A 26,592-nucleotide genomic window follows, 5' to 3' on the forward strand; every position below is an offset into this window, starting at 1 on the left:
CCACACATGGTGAAATCCTCTCAAGGGAACTATTCTGCCACTACAAGACGATAGGGAATGGTGGCTGGTTCACAGAAGAGAGAAGATGTCACTTCTCTTTCATAGGGAGAAACACACTCTAAAATCAGCATCTGGCCTGATTCTTCATCACAAGTAAGTTCTGGGCCAAGCCATTCCCTCCACTTGACAACATTGCTGGTGTTTTCACCTTCTGGATAGAGAGAATATTTCTAGGCAATTTTTCTTTTTTTCTTTTTCTTGTTTTTCCTCCACCCTTCCTAGGCATTGAACTCTGGGACTGGGCACTGTCCTTAAGCTTTTTGCATTCTACCACTTGAGCTACAGCACCACTCTGGCTTTTCTGTGATTAATTGGAGACAAGAGTATCATGGACTTTTCTGCCCAGGTTGGCTTCAAACCACAAACCTCAGATCTCAACCTCCTGAGTAACTAGGAATACAGGCATGAGCCACCAGCACCCCACTCAATTTTTGACCTTTCACAGGATATTGTTTTAAAGGACTCAGTGTGTGGTACAATACCAGGTTCATAGTAGATACACACATACATACATACAGACACACACACACACACACACACACACACACACACACACACACACACAGATTTAAGTAAGGAAATGAATGGATGAATGAATGAATGATTAAAAACTAGCAAATGAAACAAGAGTTTCTTTCTTGGGGGAAGAGAAGCGATACTTTGTTTATCATTTAGTAGCTGAATATGAACATCTTCCACAATTTAATTTATGGAGATGATCCAGATGGACAAAAAATAGATCAATATCAAATCTATACAGTTTTGAAGACTTCAAATCCCTTTAGGAAAATATCTCATATCCCTGATTAACATGTAGAACTTATGAAAGGAAGTATTTCCTAAAGTTCCAGAGTTGGCTTATTTTTCTATCACATTTCTTCTCAATGAACAAATAACCAATACAAAATCTTTATGCCGTATAGCCAATATTTAAAAAATCAGTGCAGTCAGAATTAACAGTGTCCAGCTAACCTGACAGAAGATACAATTTTACTCAAATGAAATTAACCGGGGCAATGTCAAGATGGTACTGGGAATTTGCAGGTGGCTTTCTCAAGCACACTGCCACAGACAAAACCCATTCCTCTCATCACTTTCCTATGGATACCACAAAAATTTCAACCCTTTGTGCTCTTCTAAAGATGTGCTTTTACTAATTTGTCTTAGATTGTTATCAAAACAAAAACCCTCCAACACAAAAGTAAGCACCCTGAAGTGTCTTTGATGACTCGTTTGAGAATAGACTGAGATGTGTCCAAGAGTATCCAAGCTCTGTTATGCAAGAACATCACTGTTCTGGTTGTTACTCTGCATCCTAGGTCTTTCAGGTACCAGGGACTACTGGATATTTAAAAAGGTTGAAGTCAATGTCAGGTCTACGTTGAGTTCTATGTCAAAGACAATGTCAGTAGTGAATCAGGCTGGGCGCCGATGGCTCACGCCTATCATCCTAGCTACTCAGGAGGCTGACATCTGAGGATCAGGGTTCATGAGGATCAAAGTTCAAAGACAGCCCCGGCAGGAACATTCCATGAGACTCTTATCTTTATTAAACCACCAGAAAACAGGAAGTGGCACTGTGCTTCAAGTTGTAAAGCACTCACCTTGAGCTGAAGAGTGCAGGGACAGCACCCAGGCCCAGAGTTCAAGCCCCACGGCAGACCAAAAAAAAATAGTGAACCAGAAAAAGAATTAGAGAACTCTGTTGGTAGTATGGATTCAGCTATCTTGTTTTTATAAGGGCAAATTGACAAGAGTTAAAATTAGCTTTTCTCCTTTTATAATTGAGAGATTATAATAAATTTTCACTTAGAAGATCCTTAATGCTTACAAGATGAAGCAATGAATTTGTTCAAGAAAATGATTCAAAGGAAATGTTAGACATCATAGAGAGATTTCACCAGCAGCATTTTCCTTTGGGAGTTCGTGTTTACTTTCCACTTTGTTACATGATGCAAAGTTAGTACAGTGGAAGGAAGCAGTCTGAACCCAGGATAAGTTATCTCATACCATTTCTTCATTCCAACTACATCCTGCATCCAAGTGCCACCTGTATTTTACAGTTATGTGTGATGCAGTGATGACGATTTTATCTATACTCTAATGCTAGAAAGAGGAAATACATCTCCAGTCTTTCAAGCCAGGCACTGGAGGTTCACATATGTAATCCTAGCTACTCAAGAGGCTGAGATCTGAGTATCACAGTTACAAGCTAGCAAGAGCAGGAAAGTCCATGAGACTCTTATCTTAAACTAGCCACCAGAAAATCAGAAAAGGAGTTGTGGCTCATAGTGGTAGAGTGCTAGCCTTGGGCAAAAATTGCTGGAGGACAGCACCCAGGTCCTGAGTTCAAGCCCTACAACTGATGGGGAAAAAATGCACCTTTCATCCATCCACCTGTCTATTCAAAGCAGGACAGCAGGATGGAGGTGATGGAAAAGATGAAGTAATCCAGGCTAAAAGGATGATTATAGTAAAGATGTTAAATGCTTAAAATGAGAAGACTAGTAGGACCATGAATTTGAGGTATAATTTTGGAGAAAAGTTCATGTTAAAACAAAACCTAGATAAGTGTCTGTAGTTCTTATAGTATCAAAGACACTTAGTTTAAAGCTCATTTCCTGTTTTGTTGTTCGTGTTCATAGGGATTAAACTCTGGGCCTGGGCACTGTTCCTGTACTCTTCACCTCAAGGTGAGCACTCTACCACATGACCCATAGCACAACTTCTGGTTCTCTAGTGGTTCTCATGGACTTCCTTGCCCTGGCTGGCTTTGAACCGTCATCCTCAGATCTCATCCTCCTGAGTAGCTAGGATTACAGGCGTGAGCCACCTGTGCCTGGGAGCTTATTTCCTTTTTGACTAAACTGTAAGAGCAAAATAAATCATCTCTTTTCAAATTCTGAGAATAAACCTCTGGACAGTGAGATCTGAGGGTAAGAGTAGGCCACCTTCCATATACAGCCAGAACAGATTGTATTCAAATATTAGAATCCAATATGACTACTACCAGCAAGTTCACACAATAAAATCTAAGCTATGCACATAGTGAAAAGGCGCCAGGAAGCCAAAAGGTTAAAAGTGGAGCTGTGGTTTTTAACACACTGCTTCTCTCATTCAGCAGGGCAATTATATACATGATTATAGTGGAATATATATTAAATGGAGTAAGAACAGCAATAGTTTAAAAGATCAAAGAAATATATATATATATATATATATATATATATATATATATATATTTCTGCCTGTGTCTATATCTATCTACCTATCTATGTCTATATTTACCTATGTCTATATCTGTATATACCTACATATAGTTATCTATGGATAGGTATGTATCTAAAGATACAGATACAGATATTTATAGACAGATATAGACATCGGCAGAAATGTAAAGGTGAGGGTAGAACACTGGTTCATGGTTCAGATCCAGAAAAGACACAGATACCTCCAGAAAACTGATGTTAAACCCATTATCAAAACTACCCTTAAACCTCACCCAGGACTGTAGTGCAACACACCCTTGGGATTCAAGGCTGGAATAAATATCTCCTTGGGAGAGAATCAAGTATTACAGCACATGTGCATTAAAATGTACATTTGTCTTTTAACTCTACAACCACACTCTGAATGCTGAAATACTCACCTGTGGAAGAGAAGAGCTGAGACCAAAGAGAGAAAAGTATATTTGTTTCTATCATCTCAAGATGGGTCAAAGCCAAAAGCTCACTAGGTGGAAGATGGGGGAAACTGAGACAAGATGGAATCAATGAGCCTGTCTCTCCCTCCAACTCTCTGCTCATCAGGCTTTGGCTCCCTCTCACGACGCAGCCCCTCCTTCTGTTATTCCTTGTTGGGTTCATGTCTTCTTTGGCCTCCATCTCTCTTTTCTGTTACCATTTTGCAAAATCATGTAAATTAAGGCAGCCAAAGAAGAGAAAAGAAGAGACTACACAGAAAGTGATTACCAAAGAAGTGCTCTTTCAGTCCTTTCCACATTGGAAAAGCCTAACAAGGAAACCGAGAAGAAGAAATACTAAGAAACCCTGACCACTAAGGAAACTTAGCTTCTGCCACTTTGTTTTTTCAAGCCATCACAACTGAGTAGAACTGATTTACAATTGTTAAGCCTTTCCCTTTGAGTTTAGAGATCACTTCTATTGGCCGAGTTAGACTGAGATACATTCATTTCCAATATGTACAGTTTGCACATGCATAGTATTGGTTTTTCTCAATGAAATTTATTTGTTGGTTGATTGGTTGGCTGACCTGTTGACTGGCTGGCTGGCTGACTGGCTGATTAGTTGATTAGGTGTATTTTCTCCAGTGCTTAGGATGTAGTTCAGGGCTAGTGGAAATTAGGCGAGTTAGAAGACATAAAGAGGCTATCTAAATCTAACTTCTTTGAGTTGATCAAAAGGCTGTCCTCTGAAGTCTTTACAACAAACAGACAGAAAGAATTAAAAGCATGTCCAGAAAAATGGTGTCCTGACGGATACCTGCATTTTGAATAGACCTGACACATTTTACCATTCTAGAAGAATTTTCTAAAGATTAGAAATTGCTAAAGATATTTTTCCAGCTCAGAAAGTATAAAGATCATCGTCAAGGGCCAATATCTTCAAGTCCTCCTTTTGTCTACTTCTCCTTATTCATTCTGTCATTGAAAAATAAATTCTTCATAAAACTCCTTGTTTTTTATGCACAAATCTCAAGGATATTTGGTTTATTATATAAACTGGGAAGTGAATCCAAGAGTATAGACTATTTGATTCACTCAGCAAACATCTGCTGAATACTTACTATATACAAAACTCCCTTTCACCAAGACAAAGACCCAGGAGCCAGACATGAGCTAAGCTGCATTGTAAATTTTCCCTCTTGCCTCCCCACATCACCCTCCAGAACACAATTCCTATTTCCAGATCTTCTCTTGAACTGGTATCCCCTTCCATCCTGCATTCTGTCTCATCAGACAGACAGAATAAGGAAAATCTGATTCTATCTCAACAGGAAGTAGTAAACCCAAACTGAGCTTGTAGACCATCTACACCTGCCAAACGGAAGATGACAGGTCCCAAGCCTTCTAGGCCACTTCTCTCACCAACCTGAGGAAAGCAGTCCCTGACTTCCTAAGAGATCCAAACTGAAGAATGTATTGACACACATCAAAAATGCTACTTTCAACCTCTTACCACATAATTTTATTTCTTCTATAATCTCACAGTTATTGGAGATTGGAGAATTTAATCCAAAGTCATTCAATATTATGATTCAATGTTGAAGAGGAAATCCTGTCAAAATGACCATTCTTTACCTCTTACCTCTTTACAATCTTAAATCTACCAACCACTCCTCTCAAACTGGACAGGCATGGGGAAGAGAGCTATCTGATAAGACAGTGTCGGTTGGGGAACAAAGACACAAAGCTCACTCTCCTAGACAGACACTTTTCCCCTCAGAAGAAGACACAATGTTTTATATTAAAATAAGCCCTGCCAGTCATTAAAATTATGCTTATCATCCTTTGCGCTCAGGAGGATGAGATCTGGAGGATTTTATTTGAATCCACCTGGGGCAGGATTAAGTACATGAGATTCATTTCCAATTACAGAGCAATAAACCAGAAATGGAGCTGCAGCTCTAGTGGTCGAGTGCCAGCCTTGAGTAAAAAAGCTAAGGAATAACACCCAGGCCTTGAGTTTAAGCCCCAGTTTTAGCACATATGTGTGCATGCATGCACATGCATGAGCTTGCTCACGCATGCACGCATGCACACACACTCACACATGCACACACACACTCCCCTTAATGATTAATAAAATGAACAAGTAGTTAAAGGTAAAACTACAAGGACCAGTGAAGTGGCTCACATCTGGTATCCCAGCTGCATGTAGGTAGAGATAGGGACAATCAAGATTTCCACCAGTCCGATCAAAAAACTCTCAAGATCCCATCTGAACAACAACAAAAAAATTTCTGAGACCTCTTCTCAACCAATAAAAAGCTAGGTTTAATGACATGGGCCTGTCACCCCAGCTGAAGTAGGTAGATTAAAGAATATTATAGACCAGAACCACCAGGGCATAAATGCCAAGACGGTATTTGAAGAAAAAAGAAAAAAAAACTAAAGAAGAAGGGGCTAATGTTGATAAGAAATGTACTCATTATCTTGCCCATGTAATTGTAACCCCTTTGTACATTATTTTCACAATAAAATAAAAAATGAAGAAGGGGCTGAAAGCATGATAGAGCACCTGCCTAGTTAGCACAGGTTTCTAAAATCAGGTCCCAGTTTTGTATACAGAAAAAAACTTCTACTAAAGGGGTCCACAATATCGAAACTTCCTGCAAATAACCCTCTTGCCTTTAAATATTCTTTAGTGAAACTTTTGAGAAATGTTTCACCCATACTCTGAATTTTATCTTATCTTTGTCCCCTAGAACATACAAGAATACCTAAGACAGTATCTGGTATAAATAGGACACTCACTAAAGTTTCCAAAACTAATGACAACATTATCAATAACAAAAGACTTTTTTTAGTAACTTTTGGTTGAAAGGATAGGTGGACCAACAGCTACATCAAGAAACTGGGTAAAAGCAATCCAATTTACCAAAACAGCCAATGGTTGCCATGGTAAGTTCAGGTGAACCAACTCAAGTGGCCTTCTTTTCTACTGTGACAAGTTCAGTAAACAAATATTGTATTTGTTAACCTCACAATGAAAGGTGGGGCTTAGGAGACAAATCTACCAGGTGAGACTCCTGCTAATTAAATATAATAACCTATGAACGTTTGGAAAGGCATATGATAGTAATAATTCTACCAATGATATGAAGTCCTGATTGGTGGAATGATCTTTAAAAACAAAAAAAGTTCAATAATCATTTAAAAGTTAACCATCTGTTCCTATACTGAATAACTTTGGAAAGATCTTATGTACACAAATATGGACAGTATGACTACTTCATTCCTAAAGCTGATTTATGATTTTGTTGTTGTTGTTTTTGGGTGCCAGCACTGCCCCTTGCTTATTTTGTGCAAAGCCACAACTCTTCTTCCACCTTTTTGTGGATTTAATTAAAGATGAGAATTTCCTGGACTTTTGTTTTCAGCCTAGCTTAAAATAAGATTCTCAGGTTTTAGTCTGCTGAGTAGCTAGGATTATAGAAGTGAACCCTCAAGAACAGGCTTTCATTCTTGAAAGTATTATTATTCTTAGTTAGCTGGACCAAGTTACACTGAAAGATGATTCAAAGAAAGAGCAGAATGTTCAGCCATGTTTACATTTTCCTCCCACCCTGAAGGAGACACTGGTTTCACCCCATTTGTAAATAGAAAAGATCAACTGCCACACTCACTTTCTCTACACAAGCCCTCTGAGGGCAGGATGAGTCACTTGCTCCTTCTCTAGAAGCAGTTCCAGAGCCCTGTACTCCCCAGACTGGAGGTTGGGAGGGAGGCGGAACTCCTCTCTTCCCTGTCCAACCTCAAGTCTGCCTTACAAATGTGTGGAGTGCAAAGCCAGTAAGTAGTAAGCACCCTGATACACATAGGAACAAAATATCCTTTTCTGAGACTCAGGCAAACCATCAGCCAATGTACTATCTTTTCAATTTTAGTAATAACAAAAAGAGCTCAATACAATTTTAACTAAAAATCCAAACAGAAAGCAGAAGAACCTTCTCAGCATTAACTAAATGGGGGAGATGGGGAATAAATAGTAGAACTAACAACTGGAGACCTGACTCCAAGGCAGGGATTGATGCAGATGAAGATGAAAATTTTCTTTGTCTTTCCTCCCTGGATGTCTTATAGTCTGGCCTGATTGCATCCCTTCCCTCCTGGGAACTAAATGAGAAATGTGGTATTCAATTATTTCTCTCATAGACAGAGATTTGTTATTTTATTCTATTGTGTAATAAGCCAGTTCTTCTGTTCCTAAGAACAGACAGAGTGTGGTGGTCACTCGTGAACACCTGTGTACAAGGCCCGGTGAGTGCTGGGCAATTGTGAACACCTGTGTACAATGCCTTGTTTGTAGTGGGCACTTGTGAACAATCTGAGCCTAAGCACAACCAAGTTTCCTTGCCTACCTGGAGGATGCTGAATGGGCTCGCTGCCTGGGCAGGAGCCTGGTCTACGGATCCCTGCATCCCGACAGCCCTGCCAGGGGTCAGCCTGCTACCTGGCTCCTTGGAGATCCCTCAGGCCTCTCCTGGGAAAAGCCAAGTGAGCAGGAGAAAGGGGCCCAGAAAGTGACTGAGACTGAACACCCCAAAAGTCACCACCACCACCACCACCACCACCACCATCACCACCTGCACACCTGGGAATGAGTCTGGCTTTGCCCCCAGTCCTCCCTGGAAGTCCCACTAAGAGCGGCCTTCGGGCCTTGCCCGGCTCCCTAGGACATCCGGGCCACCTTCCCAGTCCTCATCCTCGTTGTCCTCATCCTCGTCCTTGTGGTGCTGGTGGTCGTGGTGCTGGTGGTCGTGGTTGAGGCTGTGGTGGTTTTGGTTGTGGTTCTGGACCTCGACCCCCGTTCTGGGCCCTTGGCACTCTGCTGCCCTTGGGAAGCAGCTCACAAACTCCTGGAGGGTGATGGCTCCATCGGAGTTGGAGTCCAGGCATTGGGCCATGGCCTAGTGTCTATGGACTGCAGACTCAGCTCACAGCACAGTGCCCTGAACTCCTCCTACTTCAGGCTGCCTGAGCAGTTCACATGGCAGCCAGTGAAGTCTGAGTGCAGCCATGCCTGGGCCCACTCTTCCAGGGCCCTAAGCACATCCGTGCTGCCAGCGCTGGCCAGGGAGCTCTTTGCTGTGAGCTGCACTTGGTCCTAGACCAGTCCAGGAGCCACACCAGGGGTCAGGACAGGGGCTGGTCCATGCAAGGAGTGGCCAGTTCCCTAGTCTGAGGGAGGGGGGCTAACCACTGGCGGAAGTGTCCGAGAGGGATGAAGCATCCAGGCCGGTCACCGTAGCCGGGCGAGCGGGCCTTCCACCTGGTTCCTGGGACTCGGGGCCATGCGCCCCTGACCTCCCTGGAGCACCCAGCATGCAGCACTGGCTGCTCATTTCACAGGACCTGACTTTGCCCTCCAAGGCAGGGATGAAGGCTCGGTCTCTAGCCTCCACCTCCAGCTGTGAGCTTCTGCTTTCCAGGACATGGTGGGACAGGCCTGGGTGGGGCGGAGCCAGGCAGGGGGGCAGAGCCGGGATAGGGTGAGGCAGCGGTGGGGCTGGGGCCCGGCCTGCCGAGCTTTGCGGGGCAGAAGGATGACCAGCAGGAGTAGAATGCCTAGGCAAAAATGGGAGCTTGGAGGCCTTTCTGTTCCGGAACCAGACAGGCAACTCGGGCAGTCCAGCCTCTGCATGTTTCATTCAGCTGTGGTGCACTATGGCTGCCGCACAGCGGGGATCCATGGCTCTCTGGCCTGCTGGCAAGGTCTGAGGGCTCCCTGGCCTCAGGATGGGCCCTGCACCCAGGCTGCCCCAGCCATCACCTCAGAGGCCTGAGTTGGAGGGAGTGTCTGAGGACGTGGGGCGGCTCATGCGGTGAAATGGGTCTCCTCTTGGAAGCAGGTTTAGTCCATGTCTTCCTGCGGCTCCGCAGCCGGTCTCTCCACACACTATAAGCCGCTTTTCAGTGCATCTGTTAACCCTAGGGCTTTCCAGCTGCTTCAGACCATTACTAAATATCTTCCCCATCCGACATGCACAGTGGAGTCTTTCCAAACAAGTTCATGTTTTAAACCACATCGTGGGCATGGTTCAGAGTTGGCCTGGCAGCCTCCAGTCAGAGTCTCCACTTCACCTTCCACCCTGGTTTCTGAATTTTTACACCCCTTCCCTGGAGCCCTTCCTTGGAAGTCATCGAGAACACAGGCTTGCAAATATGGTGAGTTATCTCCACCTCTCCACAAGTGTCTGTCTTCTCCACCCACACGGCCATGGCCAATGCAAGCCATCACATACAGTGTGGACACAGTAACTTTGTAATGTCCTCATAACCCTCACCTTTAACCGGGCAAGGCTCAGGTAGGAGGTTGGCCACAGCTTAGAGTCTGGCAGTGGCCGGCAGAGGCTGGCAGTGGCCGGCAGAGGCTGGCAGTGGCTGGCAGTGGATGGCAGAGGCTGGCAGTGGCCGGCAGTGTCTGGTGGAGACTGGCAGTGAGTTGGTCCTAAAGTAACAGTATTCCCAGAGTGGGCAGGTGGAGTACTTTTCAGCTCTCAGCTTGTACTTGCTGATACTTCATTGGCCATGGCAAGTCACCTGACAAGCTCTGAGCACATGTAAGAGGGAACTACACAGCCATTTATACAGAAAGATATGCCTCATTGGAGGTTCTTGTTACGGCAGTAAACTACACCCGGGTAACTGGACATTCTACTACATCTTCTTGGGGTCTTAATCTACCATTCTCCTATTCATCCTATACCACCTGGGCTTGAACACAGGGCCTTACACTAGCTCAGCTTTTCTGCTCACAACTGGCACTCTACCACTTGAGCCACACCTCCAATTCAACTTTTTTGCTGGTTAATCTAAGGTAAAAATCTGGAGGCTTTATGTGTCTAAACTAGCTTCAAACCATGATCCTCAGATTTCAGCTTCCTAATAAGCTAGGGTTAGAGGCAGGAAACATAAGTACTTGCTGGACAGTCCTTTTTAAACACTAATTATTCCATTATTTACCAGTTCAATGAGTCCCAGTCAGATGACAGTTTTGTTCCATAGGATACACACAATATTTGAAGACATTTTTAGTTTCCTCATTTGAGGTGTTTCCTACTGGTATTTATTAGATAGATGCTAGTAATAATAGTTCATATCATGTAAAAGCCTCTATCCCCTCATCCCATTAAAGCAAATTACCTGATCAAAAATGCTAGTAGTGATAAAGCTGAGAAAGCTAAAAAGAAACAAAAGGCCTTCTCTCTTCCATCTAAGCCATTTCTCAGCTTCAGTAGGATTCTGCTTTTCTGAATATGGTTCCACAATTTCATTGTGATTTGACACTTAACAAATGCGACACTCAGAGTGTTCTTATGTCAGTTCAAGTAAGAGCTTCAGGAAAGTTTTTGAAGATCTCCATGAGTGCTCTTAGGAAAAGCCAAGGTTTTGTGATGTAATATAATGTTGTTTTCAAGCAACAGAGGAAAGAATGAAACAGGAAACCTTCCTTTTCTATTCTTGCATCCAGGAACAACCAGACAGGAATTGGAACTAAAAGTGGAGTCTTTGAGCCAGTGAATTGGATGGAATAAGGATCCATCATGCCTTTTAGAAAGATCAGCTTGCTCTCTGGCTGCTCAAGAAGTTTAAAAATTAGAGATAATCTTGTTAGAGCATGTTTTTAAAATAGTGAAAAGGTATCCTTGCAAAAGAAGGTTTGTGATCAAATACTTTCATAAAAAAATTGAAAAACATTCCTATCATTTCCTTCTGGGATGAAATACAGATATGTATTTCTTAGTTGAATTTTATTATGATAGTTTTTAGTTCAAGGTTTTGGTTGGAATTCCTATGAATTTTCCAGAGCAATGGCTGTTGAGAACATACTTTGGAAAACTTCATGGTAGACAATGACTAGGGAGGGCAACTGTAAGAAATTATTCCTTGTTTGCATCATAAATCAACCCAACATCCCAAAGCAGTATTGAGAATCAGCAATGCAACCTGCTTTTCACCTGCTGAAATAAGCTTTTAATGAAAGCCTGTTGCAATGAACCATGTATAATTTCCTTATTGCATAAGAGCATCCTCAGTAATTGTTTTACTCCTGAAGTTACTCTGCCTTAGAAAAATCTGATATTCAATTAAGATAGACCTAGATAGCCAAGTAATGGAATACCACTAAAGGAAGTTATGGGTAGGTTTGAGAATTCTCTGAAACTTATGCACCACTGAAAGAGCTGGCGTGCTGGAGTCTTTTCTCATAAGCAACTAACTACATAAACATAGCTTACTATTTGAAAGAAAGTGAAAAGAAAAATATTAAAGAATTTCCTAGCACAAATGAGTCAGCATGCATATTTACTTACTTATGTAATGCATATAAAAGGAAGAAAATAAAATAATACTCATATACTCTTACAGAGTAGGATACAATGGGAATACTATAGCATATTTAACTCTGATCTGTTTTATTTTTCAAATAAAGCATTAGAGATTGAATTGAACTTTTCACTTCATCGTATTTTTCTGGAACTCATCTACAACATTATCCATGTGCTGTATTAGCAGATATTAGGCTTGGATGAACTTCTTATTATTAAACACCAGACATCTTTATTGTGCTCCAAAGTGAATCACACACTGTTTTACAAGTCAAACCAGATTGTTGCTGACATTCGTTCCTGGAACTGAGGGAGGAATGCTGCGTTCAAAACTTTTGATCTCTTCTGTAATGATGGAACAAGACTCCTGTGTCATTTTCCCACATTTTCCCACATGTACACAATATGGTTCTTGAACATCTTACTCCTCTCAGTTGAAACAAAACTTTATCATTTATAGTATGTGTAGCAAAAACAAAAATGGCTCTCAGTTTAATTGGTTATCAAAAACAGCTAACTGTTTAAAATATGATTCTACAAGAACTCCCAAATTCCCTCCCTTTAGTGTTCAAGCTCTGAACACTACAGGGAACAGGACCCAAGAACATGATGAGAAATCAGGGCTGTGATAACTTTAGATGAAATGAAACTCTCTTCCCCTGCTGCCTGTGAAGAGAGGAGCTATCATAACATGAGAAGGCTGGGCAGCTAGGTCCTGAGCAACCGTTTAAGAAGCCTAGAAGATATCTGAGGAAGGCCTCTAGGAGCTGAGGATGACCATACTCACAGCCAGCAAGGAAGGATGCCTTTGTCCTAAAACCGAGAAGGATTGAATATGGCCAACCACAAGAATGAGCTTGGAAGAGGACTCTGGGTATAAAATGAGAACACAGCCCCAGCTAGAAATAAGGCCTTGATTCTAACCTTCTGAGACCCTGATCCAAGGACCCAGTTAACCTGTTCCTTGACTTAGTGGACTGTGAGACAATAAATGTGACTTGTTTTGAGCTGTGAATCTTGTGGTGATCTGTTTTCAGTGACATAATACTGATATTCAAATGTAAATTTGCTTTCTTGAAGAAGAGGGAAAAGAAAGGAGACAGAATAAAGTTTAAAAATGCTGAGGAAGGCTGATAGCAAACTATGACATGTAGTACCTCTGAAAACTAATTATCATATAATCTTAAGTTAAAAACTGGACACACAGCTCGTACAGAGCACATAGGGAACTGATTAAAAGAAATCTTCCCTTGTATTTCCTCCACGGATCCTTTGAACTACATCAGTTTTGAAGTTGCCTTAGTCATAAATTGCTGTTTCTTCAAACCATTTCTTGAAAATTTGTGCTCCAATGCACATTGGAACATAACCTTAGTCACATACTAAATTCATCTGTGACATAATGATTTAAAAATCTACTGCTAAGCCAGTAATCCTAGTTTATGTTTGTAATTCTAGCTACTCAGAAGGCTGAGATCTGTGGGTTGTGGTTCAAAGCTAGTCTGAGCCCGAAAATCTATGAGACACTTTTGTCTTCAATTAAACACCAAAAAGCTGTAGTGACCTTTGGCTTAAATGGCAGTGAAAAAGTTGAGGGATAGCCCCAGACCCTAAGTTCAAGCCCTAGTATCAGTATAGAAAAGAAAGAGTAGAGAAATCTGATGGCAGAAAATCATCTTCAAAGATGTCACACAAACTTAAAAACCTTTAAAAGATTGCACAAACAAATAGTTAAAAGCTAATCTACACTGGACAAAAAGTAATTGAAATGGCCAGCCTTGTTGAGGTGGAGGCATGGGTCAGTGGGTAGAACACTTGTCAATGAGTGAAAGTATCCTGTACTGAGTTCAAGTCCCAGTCTCAAAAAAATTAATCTTCAAGCAGAAAAATTGAAAACTTCTGTAAAATAGTGAAATGAAGTACTATAGCTTGAACTCAGGGCCAAGTACTCTTAGTCTGCTTTTCCACTCAAAGATGACACACTACCACCTAAGCCACAGCTCCACTTCTTTTGCAGGTTTGCTGGAGGTAAAAGTCTCATGAATGTGTTTGCCTGACCTGGCTTTATACTGGGATCCTCACGTCTCTGCTGAGGGTACAAGTACCTTGAGGCCTAACCTCTCAATGTCCAGAAATATCCTAAAAATATAAAACTCATTGTGTGCTTCCTTCCAATTATATATTAATAATATGGAATTTATAGAGGAACTATACATTTCACTGTACTCTCCATTTGGCTCCATAAATACTGAAATCTGGTATGCCATTGTGTTAACTTCAAACTGAGATCCTCAGACCCCAGCCTTCTTAGTAGCTTGGATTTTAGGCATAAGCTACTGGCACTCAGCTTGGTAAAAAATTGGGTTGCAATGATTATTCAAATGAATCAATTTTGAAAATGTCTTCTTTCCTAACAATTTCATAATTATGGAAATTCTGAAATCTTCAAAATAGATTTAAATTCAGTAATCCTGATATTTCTTCTCTCAACATATTATTGAACAGAGAAGCATTTTTTTTAAATCAGTAACAGGAGTTTGTTTGTAATAACTAAGCCTTGGATTAAAGAAAAATTTAATAGAAATATGAGCAAATAAGCAGCCTGAGCAGTGTGCTTCAATCTGCTCACCTCCTAAATCCTTTCCTATATTAACCCAGTTCATCCCCTTTCTGGCCCTGGTGTTGGTGTATTCCTTTTGTTATTGATGAAGAAACAGAAACACAGAGGAGTTTAGATAACTTAACCAAGGTCACACAGCTAATAAAAGAGCTGTAGTTTGGACCTGAGAATTGTACTCCATAGTCCACATCAATTCTTCCTCTCAAATTAAATGAAAGCTATTCCCATGTATGTATGTAAACATAAAATGTTTCCCGCCCACATTCTGAGTACTTTATTAGTTAGAAGTCTTATTGCTTCACACAGAGAATGTCCTGTGATTCTCATTAGTAGCAGTCTGTTAGCAAATGAGTAAACAGGACTCCAATTTTGTCTCACTGTACCTATTCAGTTCTGGCTCACTCTAAATCTTGACAAAAATGCTTGTGGTTGCACCACAAAATGCAGACACTCATTTCTATTGGGTGGTTTTGGAAGCACAAGGATTACTTTAAGGAAACATATCCATTCATGTGGGGAAGATCACATGAGGGCAGGTTTCATGTTTATTTAATGCGTTTCTCTCAGAATAAGTTAGCCAGCAGTGGAACTTCCCGTCACTATTAGAATGGAAACTTCTTTCCTCTCGTAATAGAGTAGGTCTTGCTAAACTAGGCAACCCTACTCAGGGACACCTGTAATTTCAAGAGTTGTAGTAAAACAATGAAACACATGAGTGTCTATCAAATATTTACCTATTAATCAACTCTCCATAAACTGAACTACTGAAGTACTGGCTTGGGTGCCTTAAAAACTGTGCTGTAACTGAATTAATTTACATTTGGGTCAACTGAATGTTTTATTCAAGGCAGGGAATTAAAATATAAATGGAAGCATCCACTAGATAATCCTATGAGAGTGCCAGGAGGATCAATGAAATGGGAATGTTGCCATGGTTATCAGGAAACAGAGCTGGGACTGTCATTATCAGGAAGATATTGAAAATGTGACCCAATAAACTCATAACACTGGAGACATTCTGTCCTCTGTACCTTAATTATTGTGATCTTGGATTTAGGAAGGAAGCCTGAATGGAGAAAAGTATCTTCTTCCTACCAGTTGGCAATGTATAATTCTTAGAACGTTTTGCCAGTTATGTGGCACAGCCCATCTTGAAAATGAAGGTAATTTCCTAAGTGGAAAATGTTATAAACTTATCAATCATTCACGGAAGCCCACTGCCATGGCTACCCGGAGAAAACTCTGGTTCCAAATGAATAACACCTTTCTGTAGTTCCATGTCAGTTTGGGGAGCTAGCTGCTCTTGTTTCAAAGGACACAATTTGAAGTTCACATTTCACAGGGCCTTATAGCCTGTCACAGCACACTCTGTATTCACTCTCCATTACAGTTCAGCTAGGCTTAAAGGGGAAGCTCAAATATATATATAGTAAGCACATCAAAGGGATCATAATGCTCATCTTTATATAGATTATTAGCAGATGAAGCGCAGGTGTACCTCAGCAACTCTGGCACTCAAGAGTCAGACACAAGATGCTCTCAAGTTCGAGGCCAAGCTGAGCTACAAAGAAAGACCCTGTCTAAAATTTAAAACTAGAGAACAGTAAAACAAGTAGCAACAAGCAAAACAGGCAATCACTAAGACAGACAAAAACAGAAGGCAATTGCCATCTGTAATAGGATCTAGACACAAGTTAGATCCAAATTAAAATTAGACTCAGGTAGCAATGAAGTAAACTTACTGCATCTTCCTTGGAACTTGTTTTGACTAACTTTCTTATATAAAAATCTATTGGACTGAGGGAAAGGAAAGGGAAGGATGACGTTCCCCAAAGATAGGAAATGTACTCATTTGTTAACTTATGAAATGATAGGCCCTTTCTTCCTAACAATTGTTTAAAAAATCTATTGTAATCTTACAAATGTACCTTCTATCAACTGCAAATTTACCCGCTATAAACTGCTGCATAAATCATAAGAGGAATAATGGATAGCATCATAATTAGAAAGAAGGATGAGCTGGGAGCCAGTGGCTTACATTTATAATTCTAGCTATTCAGGAGGCTGAGATTCAGGGATCCTACTTTGAAGTCATCCCAAGTAGAAAGGGATATGAGACTGCATTCCCAAAAATGTTTAGCAAAATAATTATTCTGGAAGGCTGACAGAAGTGGTAGAATGCTAGCTGAGTGCTAGGCTCTGATTTCAAATCCTGACACTTGGAAAAAAGCAAAAAGAAAAGGAAGAGTGACATTGTAGTGTAGAAAATGGAAATGGAAATATGTCTGATTTACAAATTAAATAGAAATTTGCAAGACCAGTGATCTACAAATATCAAGGTATATATCTGTAGTAAATGAGTGAAAATGCTCAGGTAGTTTAATTGATCTGCAGGGAAATCATATCTATAATATAAACAAAATAAAAAAATAAACAGCAAAAAATCCCATCAATAAATGGCCAAATGAATGAGACAGTTCTCAAAAGTACCAATGGGGGGCTGGGAATGTGGCTCAGTGTTAGAGTGCTTGCCTACCATGCATGAAGTCCTGGGTTCGATTCTTTAGTACCACAAACACAGAAAAATCCGGAAGTGGTGCTGTGGCTCAAGTGGTAGAGCACTAGCTTTGAGCAAAAGAAGCTCACAGACAGTGCTCAGGCTCTGAGTTCAAGTCCTAGGACTGGCAAATAAAAAAGTACAAATAGCCAACAAATACATTTTAAAATCCAGCATCTTTAGTCATCAAATCTACATTGAGATTCCATCTCATCTCAGTCAAAACAACTGTTATCAGAAGGGAAAAATATCCACAAATAGCAGCAGATACTAGATGCAAAAAGAATACCCTCTTAATGTGGGTGGGGGATGTAGAGGAAATGTTTGTATGTATGTGCTGTGTGTATGTGTTTATGTGTGTGTGTATGTCTCCTTGTGTATTTATGTTAAACACAAGGAGAATTATTCACAATAATAAAGAACAGAAAATGTTATTTGCAGGAAAGTAGGTGGACCTGAATATAATTATGGTGATACAAAATAAGTCAGATGTGGAAAAAGCATATTTTCTCTCATAGGAAAAAACTAGATTTTAAGAGAAAAATTGGAAGTAGAAAGAGTATGGTTTTGGAAGAGAAAGAGGATCTGTGTGAGAAGGCCAAGAAATGATGATGGTGGTGAATATGGTCAAAGTATACTATGCACATGCATGATATGTCATGTAACATTAATATATGCTGGCATGAGAAAAATAAAACATCAAGAGCTAAAAATAAAGTATATAATATATTGATATTCACAAAGTTGTGAATCTGTCATCACTAATTCCAGAATATTTTGAAAATTCTGCCCTGCACACATTAGCTATTTACTTTCCATTCCATCTTCCCCCTCAGCTCCTGAACAAAATTAATTCCTTCATTTCTCTGTCTTCTATGCATGTCCTATGACTGGAGTCCTACAATAGTGTGATCTTTTCTTAGCATAATGTTAATTTACCATAATTATTTTCAAGATTCATCCACGTATAGCATAGACCTGCACGTCATTCCTTTTTATGGTTAAATATCTTATTGTATGGTTATGCTCCATTTTGTTTATTCATTAGTTGAAAGGCTAGTTTCTAATGCTTACCACGCTGGGAACACATACAGGGAGCACAAAGTTTGGTCAGGAGGCAGTAAGAGACTAGGCAAAACACAGGCAAGACCCAACAGAGTGAATTTTATGGAAGCAACCACTGAGGCACAAAAGAAGATTTAGAATGTGTTAATTTGAATAAATCTAACAGCCTCTACAGCATAGGCTCCGACTAGTTGTGGTAAGTCTTTTACCTGGTCCTCACATTTCAGACCATTCCCCAGCAGATGGGTAGTGGCATAAAGTGTGGTAATCCCTGGAAAGGATATTCTCTCCAGATCAACAAGGTCCCAAGTACCAAAATGTCAGAATAAAAAGTTGTCTTTGAGCCAGGCACCAGTGGCTCACACCTGTCATCCTAGTTTCTCTGGAAGCTGAGATCTGAGGATCACAGTTCAAAACCAGCCCAGGAAGGAATGTCTGTGAGACTCTTATCTCTATAAACCACCAGATAACCAGAAGTGGCGCTGTGGCTCAAGTGGTAGAGTGTTCGCCTTGAGCTGAAGAGCTGAGGAATAGCACCCAGGCCCAGAGTTCAAGCCCCATGAAAAGTGGTCACTACACATCTATAATGACCACTTCCTTCTGGCCACCTTCAACTTCTTTTAATTGGTCTACAGAGAGGACAAAACTAAAGAAGAGAGCTTCTGCTAGTAACTAAAGTATAGTACCCAAGGACATAATTTTTCACTTGATATAGTCATACATACAGCATAATGAAGTTGTAGAAATCACTTGCCACTATGGAGTTTTCATTGAAACACAACTTTTTCTTTAAAAAAACTGCTCAATCGTGAGCAGATAATTAACAACCTTTTATGATAACCTAATAAAATATTATACATTAGTACTTCAATGTGTTAGTACTTACTTTAGTTCTTTTCATTTCTTAAGATTAACTGAAGTGTTTATAGGTGAGTTTTGCTTTAAATTATCCCAAAAAACAAACAGAAAAGCTAAAGGCACTGATGACACAAAATAGAAATAGTAATAATAATTAAGACTTGAAGATGAATCCATTAAAACTACAGATGGGAACCGGTGGCTCACACCTGTAATCCTCCATACCCAAGAGGCTGAGCTCTGAGGATCAGAATTCCAAGCCAGCCAGGGCAGGAGACTCTGCAATACTCTTATCTCCAATAAACGACTCAAAAAGAAGGAGGAGGAGGAAGAGGAGGAGGTGGACGAGGAGGAGTTGGAGGAGGAGGTGGAGGAGGAGGAGGTTGAGGAGGAGAAGGAGGAGGTGGGGCAGAGAAGAAGAGAAGGAAGAGGAGGAGGAAGAGGAGGAGGAAGAGGAGGAGGAGGGGGAGGAGGAGGAGGAGGATGAAGCCACCACAAGCAGTGCTAAGGCTCAAATGGTACAGCAATAGCCTTGAGCAAAAAGAAGCTTAGGACAGTGGCCAAGTCCAGAATTCAAGCCCCAGGACCGGCAAAATCAATCAATCAATCAATCAAACAAACAAAAAACATTTTGCAATACCTTTGTCTGTGCATGAATACAGTATTCACATAATAAACCCTTTAACACCAAGGTGAGATGCACAGGAAAAAGAAGTATTAAAATTTGCAATCAGTGTAGGAGAGTAACTATATAGAAACCCAAATTCATATACGATATGTATTTATACTATTATGAATCAAAACTCCATCCCTTTTCCTTAAATTCCGGGATTGCTTAAGTGACTTGATCTTTTCTCTAGTTCCAAATATCTGCAGGCTAATATTGACACAGGTTGATCGAATTCTTGTTGAAGTAGTTTTATGCTAAACAATGGGATCCTAAGGGTGAGGTAAAGCATGTTGTGATATTTTCTGATGAGAGTTTGATCCAATTAGGAAATTTCACTAATCAAAGACCCTTCACTCTCAAGAGAGCTTTACTGAATAGCAGTAAAGGTTGCTTAATTAATAAGATTAAAACACCCTTCAGAAACAAGATCAGTATGACATTTCTATCTGTGTCAAGAAACCATCCTCCAAATATAGCACTGTGAAATCTTGGTGGGAATATTTGGTCAGAATGATCAGAAGGAAGGGAAAGAGGGAAGGGAAGGGAAGGGGAGACTATTGATATTTGTACATCTATTAGTTATTGGTTTTAAATAGTATTTCCTTAGAGTTTCCATAAAACAACCAATTATTTTTTGCTTAAGAAAATTATTTCTGCTGTAACAATTCAAAACCTATTTTAAAAAATCCCCAAATGATACATGTAAACCAAGCGATAGAGGAAATTAGTAAAAGAAACCATTCTCTGAGAGTAATTTCCTCATGGTGCCTGTAAACTGAGGGAAAGAAATTGCAAGAAACATTCAATGTATCTGTGTAAGTAAACTTAAGAAACTTAAATTACTATATGCAACTACAATGGGGAAAAGACAGATAAACTTTGATGAGGTACCTTGAATAAGAGCCACGAAGCCCACATCTGTGGCCCCATAGCAACTTATCTACTACTATCAACTAGTCTGCCTGGGAGCATTCATTAGAAATGATTCAGAACAAGGAGTGATTAGAAGGAGATTTAGTTACTAAGACAGCAGGTGAAGCAAATACCCTGACACCATCACTGTAGAAACCAACTCCCACAGTGTAAACAGATGGGCCAAAGAAGGAGGAAGAAAATGACCGTATAATTAAAACCAGCGTGTTCTGTGTAGACACAGGCTGCCATTCTTCTTACAGGATGGTTTAATGGTGCCAACTTCCTTTCTGAGGTCATAGATTCCATCAGGGGAAATAAGTCATTCAAGTCCCATAGGTGTTTGTCCAAACAGCCAACATGGTCATTAAAATTATACTTATAAAGCACTTTTAATTAACTGAGAAAAATGATAATTAAATAAAAATGATATCTGTAGAAATGGTTTATATACTTTATAATTTCCAAATTTAATCTCCAAATATTTTGTAACCTTTTCAGAGACCAACAATATTGTACAGAAAAAAGAGACAATTTAGAGGTATGTTTCTTCTTCCTTGATCTAAGCTTGCCAGAACTGAATTCCGCTTTTCTTTTCTGGAGATAACAGGCCCATGAGAACAACCGTTGCTAGGCACAGAATACCAGAAAATGACGCTCAGAGGAGAGGCTTACAGACAGGACTGAGAAGCCTCTCAAAGTCCCAGCTCTGCCAACATGAAGGATCTGGGTGGGTGCTGGAGTGGGTGCTGCTGGCCAGGTAAGATGTGGAGAAAGGACTAGAAGATGCTTTGAGTCACAATGCCTGTGTCCTAACATTGTGCAAAGTGCTTTCTCTGTCTTCATGTCTGAGGGGTCCAGTCACTTCTGTGCTTCACATGGGAGTTTGATATTGTATTGTGTTGTATAGGTTGACATGCAGATGCTGTAAAAAGGAAGTCACATAAACAAGTGAATAATCTTAACATTACTGTTGCACTTTTGACTTTCTCTATTACTTCTTGGAGCTTTAGACCTTTATTTAAAGCAGAGCCTTATACTAAGAGGTGCTCTCCTGTAACATCTCTGTGTTCTGACTTTTATCACGTATAAACTACATCCTGATTTTACAAGACGGAGACCTCTGAGTAAAGAAGCTGAGGAGGAGCAGAAGCTGCTTTCTGTGGTGTCAAGGTGACTGGTCACTATTGTTCTTTGCATACATGGGATTCAGTACAGCTAGCCTGAGTCATGAGAGGGATAAAGTAATGGCTACTATTATGAGGACACGATAAGGAGTAGATGTAGAAGATTATGAAGACCGTAGCTAGATTCAAAAGTCCCTTCTCTGGAAGTGGCATTATAGCTCAATTGGTAGAGTGCTAGCCTTGAGTTGAAGAGCTGAGGGACAGTGCTCATGCCCAGAGTTCAAGGTCCACGAGCAACAAAATAAGAGTCCTTTCTTTGCACCCTTCTCCCTGCCCCATCCTACTTACTCTTGTACTACAGACCAGCAGACCCTCTATTCACAGGACTGGTCCTAGTTACAAGTTTGTACATTTTGTTATCTGTAGCCTATTGAACAAGCATCCCAACACTACTCACTTTTGGAAACTGCTATGTCCAGACCCCCTCTGTCAGATGTGTAGCAAGACAGTGGTGGAGGCCAGTCACTTGCTATCTCAAGCATCTGTGAAAGTCGCTGACTCTTCAGGGTCTCCATTAGTTTCCAAAACTCTTGTGAAAAAGTCATCTGCATCACTGAACACTCCTCTCTCAGAAAACCTAGCAGAAAATGTAATTCAAGCTACAACACCCGAGCCTTCTCTAACTCTACCCTCCACAGACTCTCCCAAGCAGGTGATCTTACCACCAGATCATGCTCTGTCACTAGAGACTGTTTCCTTTGGAAACTAAGTTTCAAGCAGCTCCATTACCATGCCAACAACTCGCCTCAAATCTTCCTCCCCTAGAACATCATACTTGGGGAATAGGAGATGTTCTCCAACATGCTTCCACTTGTGGAATGTCTGGCAAACCTTCTGACTTGCCCACTCATGACCCACTAACCAGAGAATTGTCCTGCAGAGAGCTGGGTGTGAAAAGCCCGCCCCCTTGTGAGTTAGTAGAATGCGAGGCCAAGCGGGAATCCCTTGCCCTCCATCCTTCCAAGGACTCTACTGAAGGTATTGCTGCATCCTAACACATCGAGCCTGATAACCACGCAATTGTCAGACTTGGCATTCTAGCATTCTTGGAGATCCAAATCAAGAAGAGAGGTGGCTTCTTGATGTGGAAAGAAAGGGAAAGAAAAACTGATTCTTATGCCCAACAAGATAAGCTACGATGCCAATTGAATTCTGTAGGGAAAGTGTTAGTATCGGTTGCTGAGCAGCAGGAATTGGCAATTTCCCTTCCATTTGGGAGCTCCAACAGCAAGCAAGGGGAGCTGCACAATTAAATGCAGGCCTCATGTCCAAATCCCTATGAAGGCCATTCTCGGCAAAAGTCTATGCAACTCTTTTGGGATCTTCCATCTTTGTACAGTGAGCGTTAAGCTCCACTATCTATGGCTTAGGTGACTATTCTTTGAAATTTGTCTCCTTCAATATAATCTACAACGTCTTCACAGACCACAAATCGCCAGTAATCCCTGACCCTAAACTTCTGCCATTGCCTGAGATCCAATCTCAAGTCTTGCCTGAGGCTTTGCACCAACATCTTCTAGGAACCCAGGCACAGGCCCAGCTTCACTCTCTGCTCCATGGCCTGCCATCTCCTGAACCTCAGGTTAGGGCTTCTGGAGTCTGTTTTCATGGACTGCAGAGTGAGGCACAGCTCCTTACACCATCTGAAATTTATCACCCAGAACATAATATATTGCAGAAAAAGCAAGAGAATGTGTAGGATTTACCCTCTGTGGTCCAGAGATCTCAGGAAGACTTTTGTTCTCCAGCTCCAAAACTTCCATTGGTCAGACAGTATTCTAAAGCTAAAGTTATGGTCTCCATCCTTCCTAGTAATTTCCCCCTCACCGGTGACCTGCGGCAAGAACTAGAGCATCAGAAAGAGGCTCATCCAGCAGCACTGGGGCCTGCCCCCAGGATCCAGGAGTCTCTGTTACTGGTAAGTCGTAGGATAGAAATTCCCCAAAGCTCTGAGTCTAACAGCAGTCAGAGTCTCTCATGGATTTCCTCCTTTAAACATCAGAAGTGCAAACATCCAAACTTTGAATCTAGATAACTTTAAAGTTTTAATGAGAAGAGCATAGAGATACCTCTGGTAGATGAGGAAGTAGGGAAGGAACAAGGACACAGTGCAGAGACTGGCCCCTATCCAATGCCTCAGTGGGGGCTCCACATAATAGTTCACATTGTCAGTCTGAGTCAAATTCTGAAAGTTTCACAGGGATTGTGTCAGGCAATGATTTTAGTACCCGACTGGTAATTCTGCATCAGAAACAATTCAAGGATGCCTGGAAGTACATTGGAACAAGAAATTTACAGAAATCAAAGAGTATCAGGTTCCTGGGACTGTGCATGGTTCATGTCATTCCAACAGCATGTACTTGCCCTTGTGTGAAAAATCCCCTAGCCAAAAGAAACAGAGAGATTTGGCACCACTCGTAGGGAAGGACAGAAGTCTGGCCACACCCCATGATATTTCTTTCCCTGATTCCAGCAAGTCAAATATCGTGGCAGACAGAATTACATTTTTTTTCAAATGAAGACAATGCAATGTCTTCCCCAGAAGGCCCAGGAATCAATAGAAACCACTTATGTGAAAGAAGGTCCATCTTGGTTTGCTCCAACTCTAAACTTTCCTCCCCATCCACCTCTTTCTGGAGTATATTCTAAACTTGGGGTATCCCAGCCCCATGGACAAAAGTCTTTTGCTAATAGCCAAAGAAGATGGGAACAACAAATTCAGCCTCACCTGTGAGCAAGAAAGAACAGTGGTTTCAGAGACAATTACTCTCTGATACCAACAACGAGTACATTGAGAACCTACATAGAATGAAGGAGGGCAGATGGCCTTTTCTGCACCCAACACATGGTGTCCTAGAAAAAGCCAGTGTGACACAATCCATAGTAGACAATATATGCAGTCCAAATGTGTTCCTGAGGACAGCAGTGGCTGCACCTGATGCAGATGATAAGAAACAAATTTTTAGACAAAGCATTCAAAAGACTGATGAAAAAGGGATATGTTCAAAGAAAATTTCCCTATATAATATCTCTAAGGAGATATTCAAGACAAAGGAATTCTGTAATCTTCCATTAGAAGCTAAAAGCAACATCACCAATGAGAGCAAAGCTTCCGTAGTGATACCTATCAATCAAAGTAAAGAACAGGGTATCCTGACCACTAAAAAGACCCCAATAGATACATTGGTTTCCCAAGGTCTGAGTTATCAGACTTTAAAAAATGGACTTTTCAATGAATTAAAACTGAAACTGGAGAGCAGAAAGATAGGAAAGGCCCAGAGTCTTCAGGATGACCAGCCTCTGGAGTCAGATAACTTGAAAAATGTGACTTTACTTACTTTAAACTCTAGTGTCACCAGTGTGGACATGGCAGCTTCCCATGAACTGCATGAACAACTGGACAAGACAACGATCAGCAGAGGGCAGGGCCAGAAGCGTTGCACCATAGTGACCTCCACAAGGGCCAAGGTAAAAATTTTCCACAAAGTAACAATGACACGAGTCCTCCAACACTAAAATCAGACAAGTCTGGTGGAGGAGATACGTGGCTTGGGACATCACAACTCAGAAGAGGAGCTGCCATCCTCAAAATAAAACATTAAAGGAGACACCTGCGGGGACATCCTATATTCTGTTACAGAAGGGACAGCCTCCACCTGGAAACCATTTCAGAAACCACATGAAACATTTTTGTCAGTGGCTTAGTACAGGTAAAAATGGCAAATGACAAGAAAGCTATCTTGGAAAGGGCAGTTCTCCATGATCATCCACTCAGGCCAGAAGCCTAGGTAAAGGGAAAGCTTCTTTATCTGGGAACACTGAAAATCAGAAAGTCACCAGAGACACTGGTAAAGTCCCAGTGGCAAAATAAAGGCAGAGGCATGGAGTAGGTGTCACATGCCCCCAGGAATCCCTTGTATCTCCCATGAAGTCTGGGAAATCTCAACCAAAGGCAGAACTTCAGACACAGACAGAATGTAGCCAGGGCAAGCACCCCACAAAGCTTCCTTCTCTAAAGTGGCATGTGTCAAGTCCTACACACAAGAAGCTGCTAGTCTTAGACAGAGAGTTACCTTGAGAAGAACAGGCAGGGCACAGGCTGGCACAAAGAGCCAACAAAGAGTGTGCTAACTCCTGAGCGAAGGCATCTCACAGCCATGGAATACAGGGAACCAGGGCTCCACAGCAGACCCACCTGCAGACAGCAAGTGCTTCAAGTGCCTCTGGCTACCCTTACCATTCCTAATGGCAGTGTGTTGGGAGTGGTTCCCTTTTGAAAGGGAAACTTTTCCTCCATCATTTGCAGGGACAAGAGTTTCCTCCCTCAAAATAATTCATAACTTCCCCCTAATAAACCTCCAATACATTACCTTGTTCTCATCTCCAATAAATGCCCTTATAGCAGTTCCGTCTTTTACATACTGTTTTGTTGGTATGGGTTTAGGGTTATCTATAGCTAGTGTTTAGAAGAAAATAAAATGAGGTTAGCTTTTCCTGACTGCTCCTATTGTCTCTATAAGGAATAGATGACCCTACTCTTGAATCCTCTTTCTCTACCAGTAAAGGTGGAGAAGATGGATCCTACCTTAGC

The sequence above is a fragment of the Dipodomys merriami genome, unplaced genomic scaffold (assembly GCF_024711535.1).
Source record: "Dipodomys merriami isolate MVZ:Mamm:240054 unplaced genomic scaffold, mDipMer1.0.p SCAF_23, whole genome shotgun sequence".
NCBI classification, from domain to species: domain Eukaryota; kingdom Metazoa; phylum Chordata; class Mammalia; order Rodentia; family Heteromyidae; genus Dipodomys; species Dipodomys merriami.